The sequence below is a fragment of the Saccostrea echinata genome, unplaced genomic scaffold, assembly GCF_033153115.1.
Source record: "Saccostrea echinata isolate AGI-Se365-2 ecotype Australia unplaced genomic scaffold, CSIRO_AGI_Sech_v1 ptg000029l, whole genome shotgun sequence".
NCBI lineage: Eukaryota > Metazoa > Mollusca > Bivalvia > Ostreida > Ostreidae > Saccostrea > Saccostrea echinata.
In genome coordinates, this window is record NW_026889778.1 from 1905153 (window position 1) to 1922891 (window position 17739).

General features: G+C 32.9%; 1 long non-coding RNA gene across 1 annotated transcript; it reads left to right on the plus strand.

The window, feature by feature from the left end:
* Positions 1–10159: 10159 nt before the first annotated feature.
* LOC133195459 (uncharacterized) lies at positions 10160–16086 on the plus strand. The gene is made up of 5 exons (XR_009722208.1): positions 10160–10208; positions 11212–11267; positions 11549–11616; positions 11953–12025; positions 15993–16086. It is a non-coding gene; the product is annotated as an uncharacterized LOC133195459 (long non-coding RNA).
* Positions 16087–17739: the final 1653 nt, after the last annotated feature.

Below are 17739 nucleotides of genomic sequence, written 5' to 3' on the forward strand. Positions count from 1 at the left end.
TACTCGCGACTCTAGATTACAAACTCTCTCCTTTGCACCACATGGGGGACTCCACAAGATTAAGTGTTTTGAGCAGTCCTATTCTCATGTAATTATAAACTCTATGTTGAACAAACCTGCAAAGATGATGTATGTACATGTAAATGTTTCAGGGTACCAATCCTTGATTTGACTTAGATTTTCTGGATTAATGACCAGTTTTTTAAAGAAGGTTCATTCAAAGTAACAATATACTCTTTGGTGATCAGTAAACATAGATGATGTATCCTGCTTCTGATGCTGGATGTAACATACATTTTCAGGGTTATTGAGCAGTTAAATCTAACCCAGACCAACTTGCATAGATTTTGGATCCAGGTGATATACATTACCAGAGTGTTTGTTGAGTGAGACTTTGCCTTACTAGTAGATAACATTTATAGAAGTGAGCTTTGTATTCTTTGATTAGGTATGTTTTTTCTTTGCTCAGGATATATATACCATCAGTGCCAACTACCATACATTTTATATAATAGATGTAGCTGTTGTTCAACTGAATATGATAAAACTGTGGATGAAAATAATTTGATTTTTGTACCTTTGAATGTATTGAATTCATTTGTAAAAGCTGTTATGATACAATGTTTGATATTTTATAAAAGTTTTTAGCATATGCAATCAATAAATGTATCAACATTTTTATTTTATTATACTTTTTACCCTGCAAACTTCTTAAAAACAGAATAGTAATGATCCATTTAGCTGATACTAGGTTAGTGTCACATTGTACTGGTATATCATGTATACTGAACTGTAAATAAGAAACATCTAAATAGGTAAAATCACAGCATGAATCATTGGATTATGTAAGAAGTGCACTATCTTGTGCTTTGGTATGGTATTAATAATAAATGTTAAACTATCATTTTTTTTTTCAAATTAACAAAGGATATGCTTGAGTGACTGTATTTTGACTAGCAGTAAAAATAAAATGATTTTTAAGCATTTGAATTATTTTGATTCATGGTCTCTGCAAGTTTAATGATAGCAAATATGTATATTGAACATGGCATCCACATATTGCTATACTGGATGGGGCATAACTTTTACTGAATCTTAATCACAACCTTGAAATTTTATGTAGTACATGTACTCTTGGTTTCAACTGGTCAAATGTATTCTTAAATCAGAAAGAATTTAAACAAATATAGGCATAGGTCAGAACTTCATCAATTAGTTGGAAAGCGAATGCACTCAGTGACTATATGGTTTAAAAGAAGCTTGGTATAAATAGCAGGAAAAACTACTTGAAGTCCACTGTGAACTTTGTGTCCTCAACAAAACAATATGGAGTATACTATACTTGGTTTAAAGAATAATCTATGTCTGCATTCACTTTTAGGTTAAACTGTTTTGGGCATTGAGAGTTTGTTTGTTGTTTAACGTCCCTCTGGAGAATTTTTCACTCATATGGAGATGCCAACACTTGCTGATGGAGAGCTGCAAATGAGCTATGCTCGGCACTCAGGGCCAATGGGCAGTGAGGGATCTTTTTCATGCCAGCATCTACTGCGACACTGGACCTCTGTTTGTACGAAGGACCGGTCTCTACGTCCCAAAGTGGGATTCAAACATGTGAGAAAATGATCAACTAACTCCACGACTCTAGAGCATTGGCTCTTTCCACTGCACCACGTGGGCGACAGCATTGAGAGTTAAATGTGGATATCAGAACAAGCTACTCTGGGCTTATACTCTCTATATATTGATTGATTGTATGTTGTTTAACATTCCTCTCAAGATTTTTTCACTCAAATGGAGACACCACCACATGCCGGTGGAGATCTGCAAATTTTGTCCTATATCGGCACTTACGGACATTGAGCATCGAGGGATTTTTTTCGTGCCAGCACCTACTGCGACACAGGACCTCGATTTATACGGTCTCATCTGAAGGACCGGTCTCCCCATCCCACAGTGGGATTTGAACCTACGACGTAAGGATCAACTCCTTACTTCGCTACTCTAGAGCAGACGCTCTAACCACTGCGCCACTGGGGCAACTACTCTCTATTTAAGTCACTTGTGCAATGATAAACTTTAGTTTAATTCAACGTTTTGTACTGATCATGTTGAGTCACATTAGCACAAATATCTTTCTGCTGACCTTGACTAATGACCATCCGCAACTATTCTGGTTGGAAACAATATGTTAATTAATGCATAATAAGTGAAATTACTATGAAAGAAAAATGGTCTACTTAAACCACAAGTTATATTTATAAAAAATATACACTGGTCTCCTTAAGTCATATGAGAGAAACATAAAATATTAAGGAGACCATTTTTTTCATATATTTTTAGGAGGCATTTATTATGAAAAAATAAAGCAAGAGTCGACTAAATGGTGTTCTAAAGATCTTTGATCTGGTATTTCTTTTTAGAAAAAAGCAAATTTAAAAAATTTGTATATTGTCTCCTTAAGCCATATATAATGGTCTGGTCTCCCTAGTCCTTAAATCAGAGTTATATATATATATATATATATATATATATATATATATATATATATATATATATATATATATATATATATATATATATATAATTTTACTTTTTTTCATGTTTTTTTTTAAATACTGTGAAATATATAGCGATCAGAAGTAAACATTAAGTATGACAGAACTAAGGAATATCAAAGATATCGACTGTGCTAAAAGTAAAATTCCAATTAATAATCTCCTCCTCTAGTGCTTTGACTTTCGAATTTCAATTAATAATCTCATTCTGTAGTTCTTTTAGTTTATGTTAAAATTAATTATGTTTTCCGTCGACATGCTGACAGAATCATGTTTATGAGTACATTTTGTATACAGATAAGAAACACAAAGTTTTTATCTTTGTTCTTTTTCAGATGACTTCTTAGCAGAAGTCTCTGTTCATAGCGTTTAATAGAGTCTTCATCATCATTTTCCCGGACTGATGAAAGTACACGAATATTTCCTCAATAAGAGTGAAAAAACCAAAAACAAACAAACAATCATACATACAAACAAACAACGGATACCTTCTCCAGTAAAGAAAACAAAATGCTGATTTTCTAGATTTTATAATTTTAATTTTTCAACCATACTGTGTAAAAAGGATAACAGAAGAAAACGCTTATTTAATCAACTATTTGCTTCATCAGTAAGTACACAAGTTTTTATGAAAAATCTACATCTTTTTCACAAATAAATGCCTTTCGAACATTGAACGCCTGAACCCTGTTGCTAATTATTTCCCTACACCTATACATATAGTCTTATAATTATGATACCGTACAATGGCTATTACTTTAGATAGAGGAAATATCATTAAATCATGTATATATATTTTATATAACTATAAATTTGTTATCCAATATGTTTATTCTTAGCATTGTGTAGGGTAATCACATGTTTCACAGTTTCATAAGAAATGATGGACACCACTGCATCAGCAGTATCGTAGGACGTTATTCATTATTAGTTGGATTGAGTTTCACTAATGGACGTGAGACATTTAAATGAAATGTGATAATAACGAACAGTAATTATATTCAAATGTCCAATAAAACAAGAGAAATTGTAAGCAAGCAGAGGTGTGAAAGCAAAGTGGGATCAGGCAACATGACAGTAGCATATCTAAGGGGGAAAATAATCTTTTGATGATGCGAAATGCTGACAAGTTAAAGAGGCTGAACAATTACCATTAATGTACCCATGGTAAGTTTTACATTGTCCGAGTTTGTCTATATATTTTTGGGAAGAAATTCTAACCACAGATATCCCAAAAGGGTGATAAGTATTTTCTATGTTTTCTTATTTATAGATTTTACTTCCTACCTTACATCACTGTTAAATCATCTCAATATACTTTTATTTTTAAAAAGTAAATGTAGAATGGTGATTTTGACATTATTGACAAAACTAAATACTAAAAAATTTGAGCCTTCATATTTCTTAAATAACATACATGTCACAAAAAATGGGAATAATACGTCTGATTAAGAAGACTGGTTAGCTCACAAATTAAACCAAACAGATCGGCCTTAAAATATGAAATATGATTTTTGTAGCCAAATATCATCATTAAGTAAAAAAAAACAAACAAACAATAATATGATATAATTATGACGTACATGTACATGTAGCACAATGTGACCTCTTAATAGGGGATGTTCTAACATGTTTGAGAACCAAACAAGGTGAGGAAACAGTGGTAATGGAAAACAAGAGGCCCATGGGCCACATCGCTCACCTGCGCACACACTGACTAGGAAGTAGCAGAAATCAGTATATTGAAAAGTTTTAAGGGGGGGGGGGCAAACTTAAATTTACACTACCTCAGGATGCTTCTATATCAATATAACTAATCATGGCTTTGCTGTTCTTAAACAGAAGAATTTTAAAGATTTTTTTCCCTATGTATTCCTATGTAAAACTCTGATTGCTCATTGTGGCCCCACCCTATCCATCGTAAATTTGAACAAATTTGAATATACACTACATGTGGGTGCTCCTATAATAATATGACTAATCATGGCTTTGCTGTTCTTGAGCAGAAGATTTTTTCAAGATGATTCCCATATATTCTTATGCAAAACTTTGACCAACCTCTGGGGGTCATGATTTAAATAAACTTGATTCTAAAATACCTAAGGTTGCTTTGTATATATATGACTAATATTAGCTTAGGTATTTTTGAGAAGAAGATTTCAAAAATGTTTCCTATGTAATGTGTATGATCAGGTTCTTGCAAGGGATACATTGGTTTTCCTTTTACTCTTTCTGAATTAATGATTGGACAGCTATGTCTGAGGGTATATCACATTGTACTTAAATTTTCTCTTTCATCTAGAGATGGGGACTGGGTAAGGTACTACTTGCACCGTGTTCCTCCACTAGGTTCCCATTGATAGATAAGAAATTCTTCAGATTTACTACACCCAGAACTTAAGTACTTAACAAAGATTGCATTGAAGTCTATGGAACAAATCTTTAAGCATAAAAATTTAAATAATAAGAATATCATTAAATACTGTAGTGAAAAAATGCACTTAAACACCTAAGAAATAGAATAACAATTGAAAATGCTTTTTTTTTTTACCAGGTAAGATTTTTAAATTTGATTTTTTTTTATTAATTAAAAAAAAAGAGGGAGATAACTCTTACCAAAATTCAAGGTCATAAATTAGGACACATCCAAGCCTTACATGGTAATAGTAATAAATGGGATTTATATCTAAATAATTATATACTGAGTATTCAACACCTACACATGTGTTATGTATTCAATTTCATTGAATCTTTTGCTATTAGGATAGAATAACTTAACTTGTTTATTGCTGATCATCATCCAACTTCTTCAGCTACATTGACTTTCCCAAAGCTTTGCATTATATACCCTTAGACTAGTCCATTCCAAGGGTTGTCAGGTCATTCTACTATTTGAAGCCTTCAATGCGTTTTACTCCAATGCCCGTCGCCCGCGTGGCGCAGTGGTTAGAGCGTCTGCTCTAGAGTCGCGAAGTAAGGAGTTGATCCTTACGTCGCGGGTTCGAATCCCACTGTGGGACGTGGAGACCGGTCCTTCGGATGAGACCGTATAAAACCGAGGTCCCGTGTCGCAGTAGGTGCTGGCACGAAAAAGATCCCTCACTGCTCAATGGCCGTAAGTGCCGAGTATAGGACAAAATTTGCAGCTCTCCACCGGCAAGTGGTGGCGTCTCCATATGAGTGAAAAATTCTCGAGAGGGACGTTAAACAACATACAAACAAACAAACAAACTCCAATGCCCCTTAACCATTAAACCTATGTTTATATGTAAACCTTGACCCACTGTTGTGGACCCGCCCTACCCCCAGGGGTCATGAAATAAACAAACTTGAATCTACACTACCTGAGGATACCTGAGGTATTAATATGTCTAATAATGGCTTAGCTGTTCTTGAAAAGGAGATTTTTAAAGATATTTCTTATATATTCCTATGTAAAACTTTGACCCCCTGTTGTGGCCCCGTCCTACCCCGGGGGTTATGATATGGACAAATTGGAATCTACAGCATGCAATGAAGCTTTCAGGTAAGTTTCATCTTTTCTTGCCAAGTGGTTCTTAAGAAGAAAATTTTTTAAAAATGCCACCAAATTTTCACGAATTCTTAATTATCTCCCCTTGAAAGAAGGCGCGGCACTTCCTGTGAACAAACTTAAATCCCCTTCACCCAAGAATGCTTTGTGGCACGTTTGATTGAAATTGACCCATTGGTTCTTGAGAATAAGTCGAAAATGTGAAAAAATGTTTACAAACGACAGACGGACGCCGGACACTCTTTGATCAGAAATGATCAATTGAGCCTTCGGCTCAGGTGAGCTAAAATGTTCCTTTTTTCAGCTCTTCATTTTTTCGAATTTTCAACATTTCGGCATGGGCATCACTGAAGAGAAATAATTTGTCGAAATGTGCATGTGGTGCATCAAAATTGGTACAGATTTGTAAATTGGTAAGATTTACATTATGACCCCTGGGTCGAGGCCTCTGCTGGTGGACTGTTACTCCGAGCGTCTCTACAGCCTATTATCTAAGAACTTCGGTACTAGCTTGAAAATACGGTAATTTATTGCATTACTGCGGTAAAATTTAGAAATTTATTTCAAAATTAAGGATTATCTCCCTCATACATAGCTCTGATCCTTCCACGTATTTTGCTCCAGTCTTTAGTACCCCTTTTCCAGCTCTTCAAAGTCTTTTTTATTTAAATATTTCGGATTTTTGACGTTTCAGCATGAACATCACTGAAGAGACATAATTTGTTGAAATGCGAATCTTTTGCATTAAAATTTGTGCCGTTGTAACGTAGAATATTGATCCGGGTTGAAAATTGACCAGGAGTTCATTTTTTAAAGCTGAATTGAAAATTGAGATCAAACGTCGTGAAATTCATACCCGGGGTCATCTTTCAACATCTTAGTAATTCATTTTTTTCGGCACTTAAGACATAAACGCGTTGAAAATTGACCCTGTTGAATGTTGACCCCGACCACAGCGTTTTGCCCTGTGTTCGATCTGAAGTTGTTATACATGATTTATATGCACATGTAACTACTAATATATTTATCAGTTTCAAAATTTGAGTTTGAATTCATATTTCATAATTAACAATGTCAAAATATTTAACAACATTTTATCATAATATCAATCTCTAGTAAAGTAATATGCCCAGGGACTCTAGGATAAGTTAAGTTCTTTACATGGAATAAATAATATCAATTAATAAGGTCCCTGGGTCCTATACTGTGTATTTATTATGGAAAAAATTATATAATATTCAGGCAAATTGTCTAGCATGAATATCTCATTTAAGAAGTCATTTTGTCCACTCAGTCATATTTATAATTGATAAAATACAAAGGAAAAGACTGGTAAACTGTATTGGTTTTAAACAACAGTACAAATGACAAACACTGAGAACCTCGGTATACTTGGACACGTGTTTTCTCTTTGTATGAGTATGCATGATTTTGCAGTACTTGCACATCAGACAGTAAATAGATAAACAATCACTGCTGCCGCTGTTATTGTTGTTTACCGAAACGGATAAATCCTTTGTCTTCCTTTTTTTTTTACTTATAAATCTTTCGTTCTTGTCTTGACATTTCTGACAGTTTATCTTGACAATTGTTTTTAATGGACTATTATTACCTTATTTGTGTGAGGAGTTCTTTTAAAGAACATTAACTCTTCCAGGACTAGGGAAGAGTTACAAGACTTTAAAGACTTTTTTGAGTAGAAATGATATCGCTCTACAATGGCTGCGAACTCCCCCCCCCCCCCCCCGCCCGCCCAGTCCTCTTATATTTTCTAAAAGTTCTTTGGAGTTTTTGAGAATCTACAATTTGATTTACACTACTTTTAGTATATGCTTTAGCACAGCAACTGAGGTTTCTCCTTTACAGTAGTTAATATTTTTTCGGGAGTAAGGATTTTTACTGATTCTAGACTATAACAAATAAAAACAAATAACTAAACTGTATGGAAAACGGATGACCTTTTCCATCGTCATTTTCCTTAAATCATGTAGTTAATTCGAACATCAACCACCGAACATGGTGTTTTTGTCCTTTTACTGATTCACTATTCAAGAGCGTGCTCTAAGTACAATCAATGTTTGAGACAAGGCATGCTCCTGACAAAGAACTTGATGTTATAAGTATTTCAAGAACTCCATTAAAAGTCAGCTTTACGCAAAAACTAGGGTCATTATAAGGACTGAGTTTGTATACACATCCTATTTTTGGGTGGTCTATTGCCTGATATGTTTGATATCATTTGTTAGGTTTTTGCTTTCATGCATAATTTGACAGCCGATTACTCCCTCTACCTGATCAATGCATGAGGCTTACGGAGGTTGTGACCGATCAACAGAGGATGCTTACTCCTCCTAGGTACCTGATCAATGCATGAGGCTTACAGAGGTTGTGACCGATCACCAGGGGGATGCTTACTCCTCCTAGGTACCTGATCAATGCATGAGGCTCACGGAGGTTGTGACCGATCAACATGGGATGCTTACTCCTCCTAGGTACCTGATTACATGTTTAACGTTTCCAGTTGTCCGTGTTTTTGCCCTGTTCACGATTGGTATCCTTTACTGAATTTATGTGATCACTGTTCATTATCTTCATCTTTTACATCAGAAAATAATTCTATTGTATGCATGTATGTGATGGCAATAATTATATTGCATATTATATGCCGGGGTTCTACGGTACCGGTGTACTTATTGATGAAGGTTGAAAACAAAACTAAATACCTAGAATTGTAAACAATAAATGTCACTCATCAACAATAAAACATGTGTTTCAATAATGTATCGGCTTGAAATGGTTTTGTTTACTCACTAAATCTTGAAATACACATGAAAACTATCACACCTCCTAACCTTATTTGCATAAATCGGAACTTTTCGGAGATAAACGTCATAAAATATGAACAAAATCCGTAAACGTCCGAACAGCTTTCATTGCGAGAACTCTCGAGAATTAGATGAGACCAACACGCGAGAGGTGAAAATCGAGAGAAATATTCAACTTGAAAAAAGAGGCAAAACTTTATGTTTTCTCGATTTACAAGGTTTTTAAATTGCATAAAGTTGAAAAACAAACGTTTCTTTACATGAAAAGTGAAAGTATGTATGAAGTTTCTCATTCTGCCACGTGCTATTGTACATGAAAGTGTCAAAACAGCACCTCTCGATTTTGTAAACATTTTTCCACGTGCAAGGGAGTAGTTGTGTCGGTAAAGATTCACACACATACACTGGTTTAGGAAACAAAAGCACTCGTAAGTAGAAGTCGATTTATTTTTTCGATTACCTGTAGCACAAAATGGCTAAATATTTAAGGGCAAGTTTGTAAAATGCTGTAAAAGCATGTTTTGAATTGAAGAGAACATGTAGGTGTGCTATAGTCCGTTCCTAAACAAGCTATGTGTATTCAGAGATTGCCCAGTGATCGGTGAGAACCTTGTGTCTCTTTTTCAACATCAAAGAGACTAAGATTTAATTCTATTCATATCATAGTACATGTACATGCACACAAGCTCTGCCGAATTTCCTCTATATATGTATAGGTGTTTACATTTGTTTACATTTTGCACTTTTAATATTGTCAGTTATTTATACCAATTATGCTGTTTTCAATAGAACCTAATGATAAAAATGTTTGCTACTTCTCTTATTTATCACAGAATTCATGATCAGATGATGTCATGCAGTTCTCACATATATCAGACTATACAGACATGAATATTAATTTACACCCAAACTTTACATATGCAGTTTATGATATCTTGGAACATTTCTTGCATGTTTACCACTTTCAACTTATGAATACAATGTACTTTAAGTTAGTTGATTTTTTTCTTATAAGAATATTGTCCATCCAAAACTAACGAATGAAATGGTATAAATATTATACAGTAACATTGCAGGCATCAATCTGTAATATTGAAATAATTTATTTAAGACCTCTGTCAATGTAAACATAATTTACAGTGATGTTTTGCATTTTTGTTTGAGATATATATATATATATAATTTACATATTGTAAATATATTGTTATATGTTAATATTAAAAGTAACTATTTTTTTTTTGCTTTGTCTATTTCAGGTTTAAGTACATGTTGAACAGCCTTCTCCATAAAGCGGTATGAAAAAAAAGCACACAATTAATAATATAAAGTCATAAAGGAAAAAAAATTATTAAATTTAGAAAATCTATATTATGTAGCATAAAAATGAGACATCATTTCAGGGCTAAAAATAATTATTTTCTTTCACTGGTCACTATAGGGCTATCACCTTAAATTTTTTCCTGGTAAACTCAGTACTTCGACTGTCCCACTGAACCAGTAGATTTTAAAAAGACTGGCCCAAAACCATAAAAAAATAATAGTGATATATTTTTCGTTTATATTGCGATACTTAGAAGTTTAACTTAACAAAACAAGAAAAGACAGAACTTTGCCTGGCAAGTTTAGTTACTAGCGCAACCATAAATGAATTTTGTTACATGTATACATAATAAACAATGACCCAATGGACACGTACCCTCACAATGTACTAGCCTAAATTAAAAATTCATTGGCCCCAGTCCAGTGGGCCATTAATTATTTCGAGCCCTTCACTGTAAATTTGTAACTTACTATAATTCAATAAGTTGGCTTTTGCAAAAATCTGTGCTTTTTTTGTATGTTTTTTTTTGTTTTTGTTTTTTTTTTTTTTTTTTTTTTAATGATATGTCCATCTGCACCAGTAATGATCCCACACAAATTACACACACAAGAAAATAATTTTATTTCATTAAAAAAAAATTAAATGGGCTTTACAGATTTATCTTTTTTTGACTTTTTAAGAATGACATGTTGATTGAATTTGAAAATGAACTTCCATGTGCATGGTGCTGTAATGCACATAAATTATAAATGAGAATTTCATTCTAAAAATAATATTAGTTTATTCAGGATATAACTTTGGGCAATACAGCCCATCAGTTTACAAAAATAACATATAATAACATATATTACAAAATTTAAGACTCTCAGTGAGCCTAAATTGGGGTTGAAACCCCTGATCAAGTGTTCCTCAGTCCCAAATATAAAAATAAATAAATCTAATCAAATTATTATTTGGAAAGTATGTATCTTGCAGGATATTCTGAAGACAGCGATGACGTGAAAGTTCAAGATTTGCCTATTGTGAGCATTGTAAGGATAATTTTATAACATTTTATATGTAACATTTATTACATGTATTTAGTTATTATCATGCCTGATTGGATGAAACAAAGATAGGATATTTTAATTTTGCTCAGTTGCACCAATATCTGTTATACATGTGTATCTATGAAAAAAAAAAACTGTGGATAATTTGTCAGACAGAGAGATAGAGAGAGGGAGGGCTTTTGATAATTGAAAATCATGCATCCGTTACTTTTTTTACTTTGTTCAAATGATTTATTCACATTCTGTTTTTTTTTCTTTTTCAGCAGATACCTCGGTAATACAGAATGGGTCAAAAAACGCACAAAGGTTAATCACATCATGCTGCATTACAGTGAATTTATATGCAGAGAAATTTACCATTAAATGAGATTTAAAAAAAAAAAGAAAAAAAAAAAAAGTAAAACACACTTGGCTGTATATTTATGCAAACAATTTTTTTGAACTGCAAATTATACCAATACAATACATGAATCAGCATATTCTGCACACTTAAAATGATTTACATATTTGTATGATTTGCAAGTAGTGCAATGCAATTTGTCAGTATTGTTCATTCATGCAGTTCTCTTTGCGATCTAACTGCAAATACATGCATATATATATATTTTATTTGTACTAATTAAGTTAAGAGGATTGTATTAATTTATTATTCATATTTGTATTTCAGCTGTAACAGAACAATTTATCTGATGCAAGCATCAATCATGAAAATAAGAAAGGAGGTTAGGTCCAAAGAGAAGGTATGTTTATAAGTGGTGATGATATGTTATTGATGTAAATAGATTATAGCAATTAAATAGAAAGAACAATTGTAATTTTGCCAGTCAGAAAAAAACAAAATGAAACATTTTTTTAGCTCAACTGAGTCAAAGGCTCAAGGCATAGGGACTTGAGACAATCTTAGCAAAATCGGGTATATAGTATAAAAGGGCTCCCCTATTATAATATAGCTATATACCTGATTTTGCTAAGATTGTCTCAAGTCCTGGTAGCTCAAGGTAGCTTTTCTGATCAAAATTTGTCCGTTGTCTGTCGTTGTTGTCATTGTAAACTTTTCACATTTTCATCTTCTTCTCAAGAACCACTGGGCCAATTTCAAACAAACTTGGCACAGATTATCCTTGGGTAAAGGGGATTCAACTTTGTTCAAATGAAGGGCCACACCCTCTTTCAAGGGGAGATAACTAAGAAATAGTGAAAATTGGCTGTATTTAAAAATCTTCTTCTCAAGAACCGGAGGGCTAGAAAAAAAAATAATTTAAGTGAAAGCTTCTTGACAAAATATAGATTCAGGTTTGTTCAAATCCCCAGGGGTAGGGTGGGGCCATAATAGCCAATCAAAGTTTTACATAGAAATATATAGGAAAAATTCTTTAAAAAATCTTCTTCTCAAGAACAGTAAAGCCATGATTGGTGATATTTATATGGAAGCATCCTTAGGTAGTGTAGATTCAGATTTGTTCAAATCATGACCCCCAGATGTAGGGTGGGTCCATAATAGCAAATCAAAGTTTTGCATAGAAATATATAGGAAAAATTCTTTAAAAAATCTTCTTCTCAAGAACAGTAAAGCCATGATTGGTGATATTTATATGGAAGCATCCTTAGGTAGTGTAGATTCAGATTTGTTCAAATCATGACCCCCAGGGGTAGGGTGGGTCCATAATAGCCAATCAAAGTTTTGCATAGAAATATATAGGAAAAATTCTTTAAAAAATCTTCTTCTCAAGAACAGTAAAGCCATGATTGGTGATATTTATATGGAAGCATCCTTAGGTAGTGTAGATTCAGATTTGTTCAAATCATGACCCCCAGGGGTAGGGTGGGTCCATAATAGCCAATCAAAGTTTTGCATAGAAACATATAGGAAAAATTCTTTAAAAAATCTTCTTCTCAAGAACAGTAAAGCCATGATTGGTGATATTTATATGGAAGCATCCTTAGGTAGTGTAGATTCAGATTTGTTCAAATCATGACCCCCAGGGGTAGGGTGGGTCCATAATAGCCAATCAAAGTTTTGCATAGAAATATATAGGAAAAATTCTTAAAAAGCATCTTCTTATGAACAGTAAAGCCATGATTGGTGATATTTAAATGGAAGCATTCTTAGGTAGTGTAGATTCAAGTTTGTTCAAATCATGACCCTTGGGAATAAGGTGGGGTCATAATGGCCAATCAAATTTTACATAGAAAAATCTTTAAAAATCTTCTTCTCAAGAACAGCAAAGCCATGATTGGCGATTTTCATATGGAAGCATCCTCAGGTAGTGTAGATTCAATTTTGTTCAAATCATGACCCCCAGAGGTAAGGTGGGTCCACAATGGGGGATCAAAGTTTTACATATGAAAATGGAGGAAAAAATCTTTTTCTCAAGAACAGAAAAACTATGTTTATTCATATTGACATGTAAGCACCCTCATGTAGTGAAGATTCGAATTTTTTTAAAACATGACCCCAGGGGTTAGCGAGGGGCCAAAATGGGGGATCAAGTTTTAAAAAGTAGTATATTGGAAAAAAAGTCTTTAAAAAATCTTTAAAAATCTTCTTCTCAAGAACAGCAAAGTTATATGCTATATGGATATTGAGGCATCCTCAAGTAGTATAAAATTTCCCCCTCCCACCAAGTAAACTTGTCAATACTGAACTGATTTGTGCTTTTTTTCTAGCCGATGTCCTCAGGTGAACCCATGGGCCTGGGCCTCTTGTTAAAGTCTTAATTCTTGTCAAGAACAGACAGGTCATGATAAGTCATTATACTCATATTATCTTGCTAGCATCCTCTGAGATAGTGCAGAGCAGATTCAGATTTGTTCGAACCATATTCCCTGTGGGTAGTGTAGGGCTACAGTGGGGATCAAAGTTTTATTCTGAAATATTTAGGGTAAAAACCTTTTTAAAGTCAGGCCCACCATAAATCATATTATTATGCATGAATAAATTCATCTTAGTAAGGAATCCCATAATCTAGGGTTAAGGATAGGCCATAATTAGGGGTAAAATATTTATCTGTAAATATTTAAGGAGGGGGGATCTTATGTAAATATTGGAAAATCCTTTTTATTCATTTCATGGATCTTAGGGTAAGAGGGGGCTAAAATAAGTTTTCATAATTTTATTTTCAATTTTAAGGAGACTTAATTTTGTTTTTTTATCTTTCTGTCTATCAATTAATCTTTAAACATCAAACTAGTTGCAACTTAAAATAGCTGGTTATAAATCATCAACAGAGCTCACAAACTGTATGTGGTTAAAATATCTACAAATATCAGAGAAAGGAAAACAATATTTTGGGGCATAGAAAAGGGGCTTAACTCTTATCATTACAACACATGTGAAAAATATGTGTTGTTGAGAAACATTTGAATATAGTGCCGTCTAATTATATACAGCTAAACTTCAGTATCTTAAAATCAAACAATGTCGACTACCTGGGGTATGTTGACATTCATCAGTATTACCTAGATAAATGATTTGCTAACACTTGCATTGGAAATGCATATGATTTATTTATATTTAATTGGTTCATTTTGTACAAATCTTTTTCTCATGCATATTGTTGATGAACATTATCATACCTCTACTGATTTTTTCCCTATAGAACATTAGATCGTTAGATGTGACTATTTCCCTAGAAATCGTTAAGAATGGACTAATCCCCATGTGTTAGTCAAGTGAGCTAATCTCTGCTTCGAAAGCTAATTCCCGGCTATCCGTAATCCTCTAGGTTTTACTTTAACATTGGTATGATATGTGAATGGACTTATCCTCATGTGTTAGTTCAGTAAGCTAATTGATATCCCTGCTTTGAAATCATGCTATCTGAATCCTCTAAATTTTACGTTTGTATCGGTATAATAAAACAGTTAAAAGTATATCATTGAGGGAGTTAGCAAAATTCCAGTTCCCCTCGACCAGGACTATTTCCCTCGGCTTCGCCTTGGGAAGTAGTGCTGGCCTTGGGGAACTGGAATCTTGCTGACTCCCTCAATGATATACTTTAACTGTATAATAATAAATTGATTTTGCATCCATATATGGCATATACTACTATTCCAATAACAGCATGTCACTTTGTTTGATAAAGCATGCAGTTTCACATGTTGACCACCATATTTTTCATTGATTGGACATTTAATTTCAATGATAATAAATACTATTTTGCACATGAACAGAGAAGCCAACAATGGTTTTGACTGACCATGTGTTGTTGCTTATTACATATGCTGTCATTGTAAACAATCATTCGGTGCAACTGCTCAGTATTATCAGTTTATTGCTGGATTCTCTATTTCATATGCAAAGTAGTATTCATTTCATTGAAATTTAACATCCAGTCAATGAGAAATATGGTGTTCAACATGTGAAACTTAAGCATGCTTGATCTAACAAAGGGGCATGCTGTTATTGATATGATAGTATGATTTTTTTATATATACTCAGTTTAGGGTTAAACTTTGGTATCTCGAACACTGAGTGATATCTTGATCACTATGGAGATGTCAAAGTCATTTTGAAGTCCCTTGAACCACATTTTTCTTCTTTGTATCTTACTCTCAAGCTCTCAACCCCTTGAATATCTCAAAGTTTTTCATTGTTCCCATTGAGTTCAAGATAATAAGGTTTGACTGTATTATACTGATTCAAATTAATGGATGATGCATTATAAATAAAGCAATCTTATATATTATTGCATTTATATTTTCCAGGCAATGTAAGAAATGATTGCTGAATTCCTGAGGATTGGGATGAATCTTTTCTATTCTTACTAACTGTCCAAACATCATTTGAGGATCCCTTCCTAAGAAAGGAAGAATTTGCCTATTCAGAGCTCGAGAGTCCATAGTTTACAAAATATTATGTAACATAAAACTAGCATCTTCATATTTTATTTAATTATAAAACAGTAGTAGAATATGTTTGAAAAAAGGAGGGGGGTTATAACAAGCTCTCACTGGTACTGCATGTCTAATATACATGTATTACATATTTTAATTACACATGTATTTCAAAACAGATTATCAGTAAATGAAAGAAACACAATGTTAATCTTTCAGTGGCTTTTATTTAGATTTATCATTTTAAAAAATGGAACTTGAATCTGTTTAAATATGAAGGGAAAAAAACTAGAATTCAGTAGGTACATGTACATGTATTTAGTTCTTTTTATTATAAGTTGTTTAAAATTTAGGGAGCTTGTGAAGGATATCTAAATATTTTTTTTTAAATTTTTTTTTCATAGTTAAACAATTTAATTTTTATTATAACATATGCTCTGTAATTTACAACTTCATTTGTCGTACAACATTCCATTGTCTGTCTACCTGTAGGAGTTCATTTCTTGTAAATAAAGATGGATACATGATGTTTGTTCACATTGCCATTTTTTTTATACACGAGTCCTGAGTTATAAATTTTGTACATACCTGTATGTACATTTTTTGTTAAATAATTTAACTTTAACCAAATATTAACTGAATGTAATTTTGTAGGTAGATACCTTCCAGAAATATTTACATCTACCAGGTACATGTGAAATCAAATACTGTATACTTGAAAATCAGGATATTTATTAAATGGAAATCAAGTTGCACATTCATTTATTGTGAAATTAGACAGACTGTGTTGTTATATTTATACTAACTCAACATAAACATTGATTGGATGTGATCCTGGTTAATTAAATAAAGGATGTGAAACCATAATAATTTCTTCTTCTTTTTTTTTAACAATTAATTACACTTTTCAAATTTCAGACTTGATGTATCTAAATTGATAAAAGAAATTGACTATACCATTAAAAATTCTTGAGTTGTCTCTCTTTGTGGAAATAATTATCTGTTGCAATGAATGCTCCCTTGGGTTCATGACCCTGAATATTGATAAGGTTGGGAGGTGTGACTATACCGCGCGTAAGTTGCTAGTGTCAAGGGACGTTACTCTGATACCGGTGTATATGTATGGTGCTCTACCGGCGTTACAATTAAGCAAAATTTTGTAATAAAATTCAGTGAACAAATTAAGTTATTTAAAATGTTAATCATTTTGAGATTAATTATCTTTGAAGTGCATTTTTTTCAGAAAGTTAAGAGGAAAAACAATATTCTGATAAAAAAAATCATTTGTGAAATACTTTATTTCACAAATTCAAGAAACTGATTTTTTTTTTCATAATTATGAAACACTGAAAAGAACCTCATTCTTTCATATCCTTTACTTAACAGCAGAGTAGTAAATGGGGTAAATGTCCACACAATAACTCTTTTCCAATTTAACAAAAAGTAATCATTCTTGGCTCTTTTGGCTCACACAGTCTACATACACATCATCATAATTTCCAATTTCCAAATGTTAAATTTCACCATAATCAATACAAATTGCACCCCATTTCACTTTTGGATATTATTTTTAATGTTACTTATCTATTGTCATTTAGTATTTGCTCCATAATCTTGG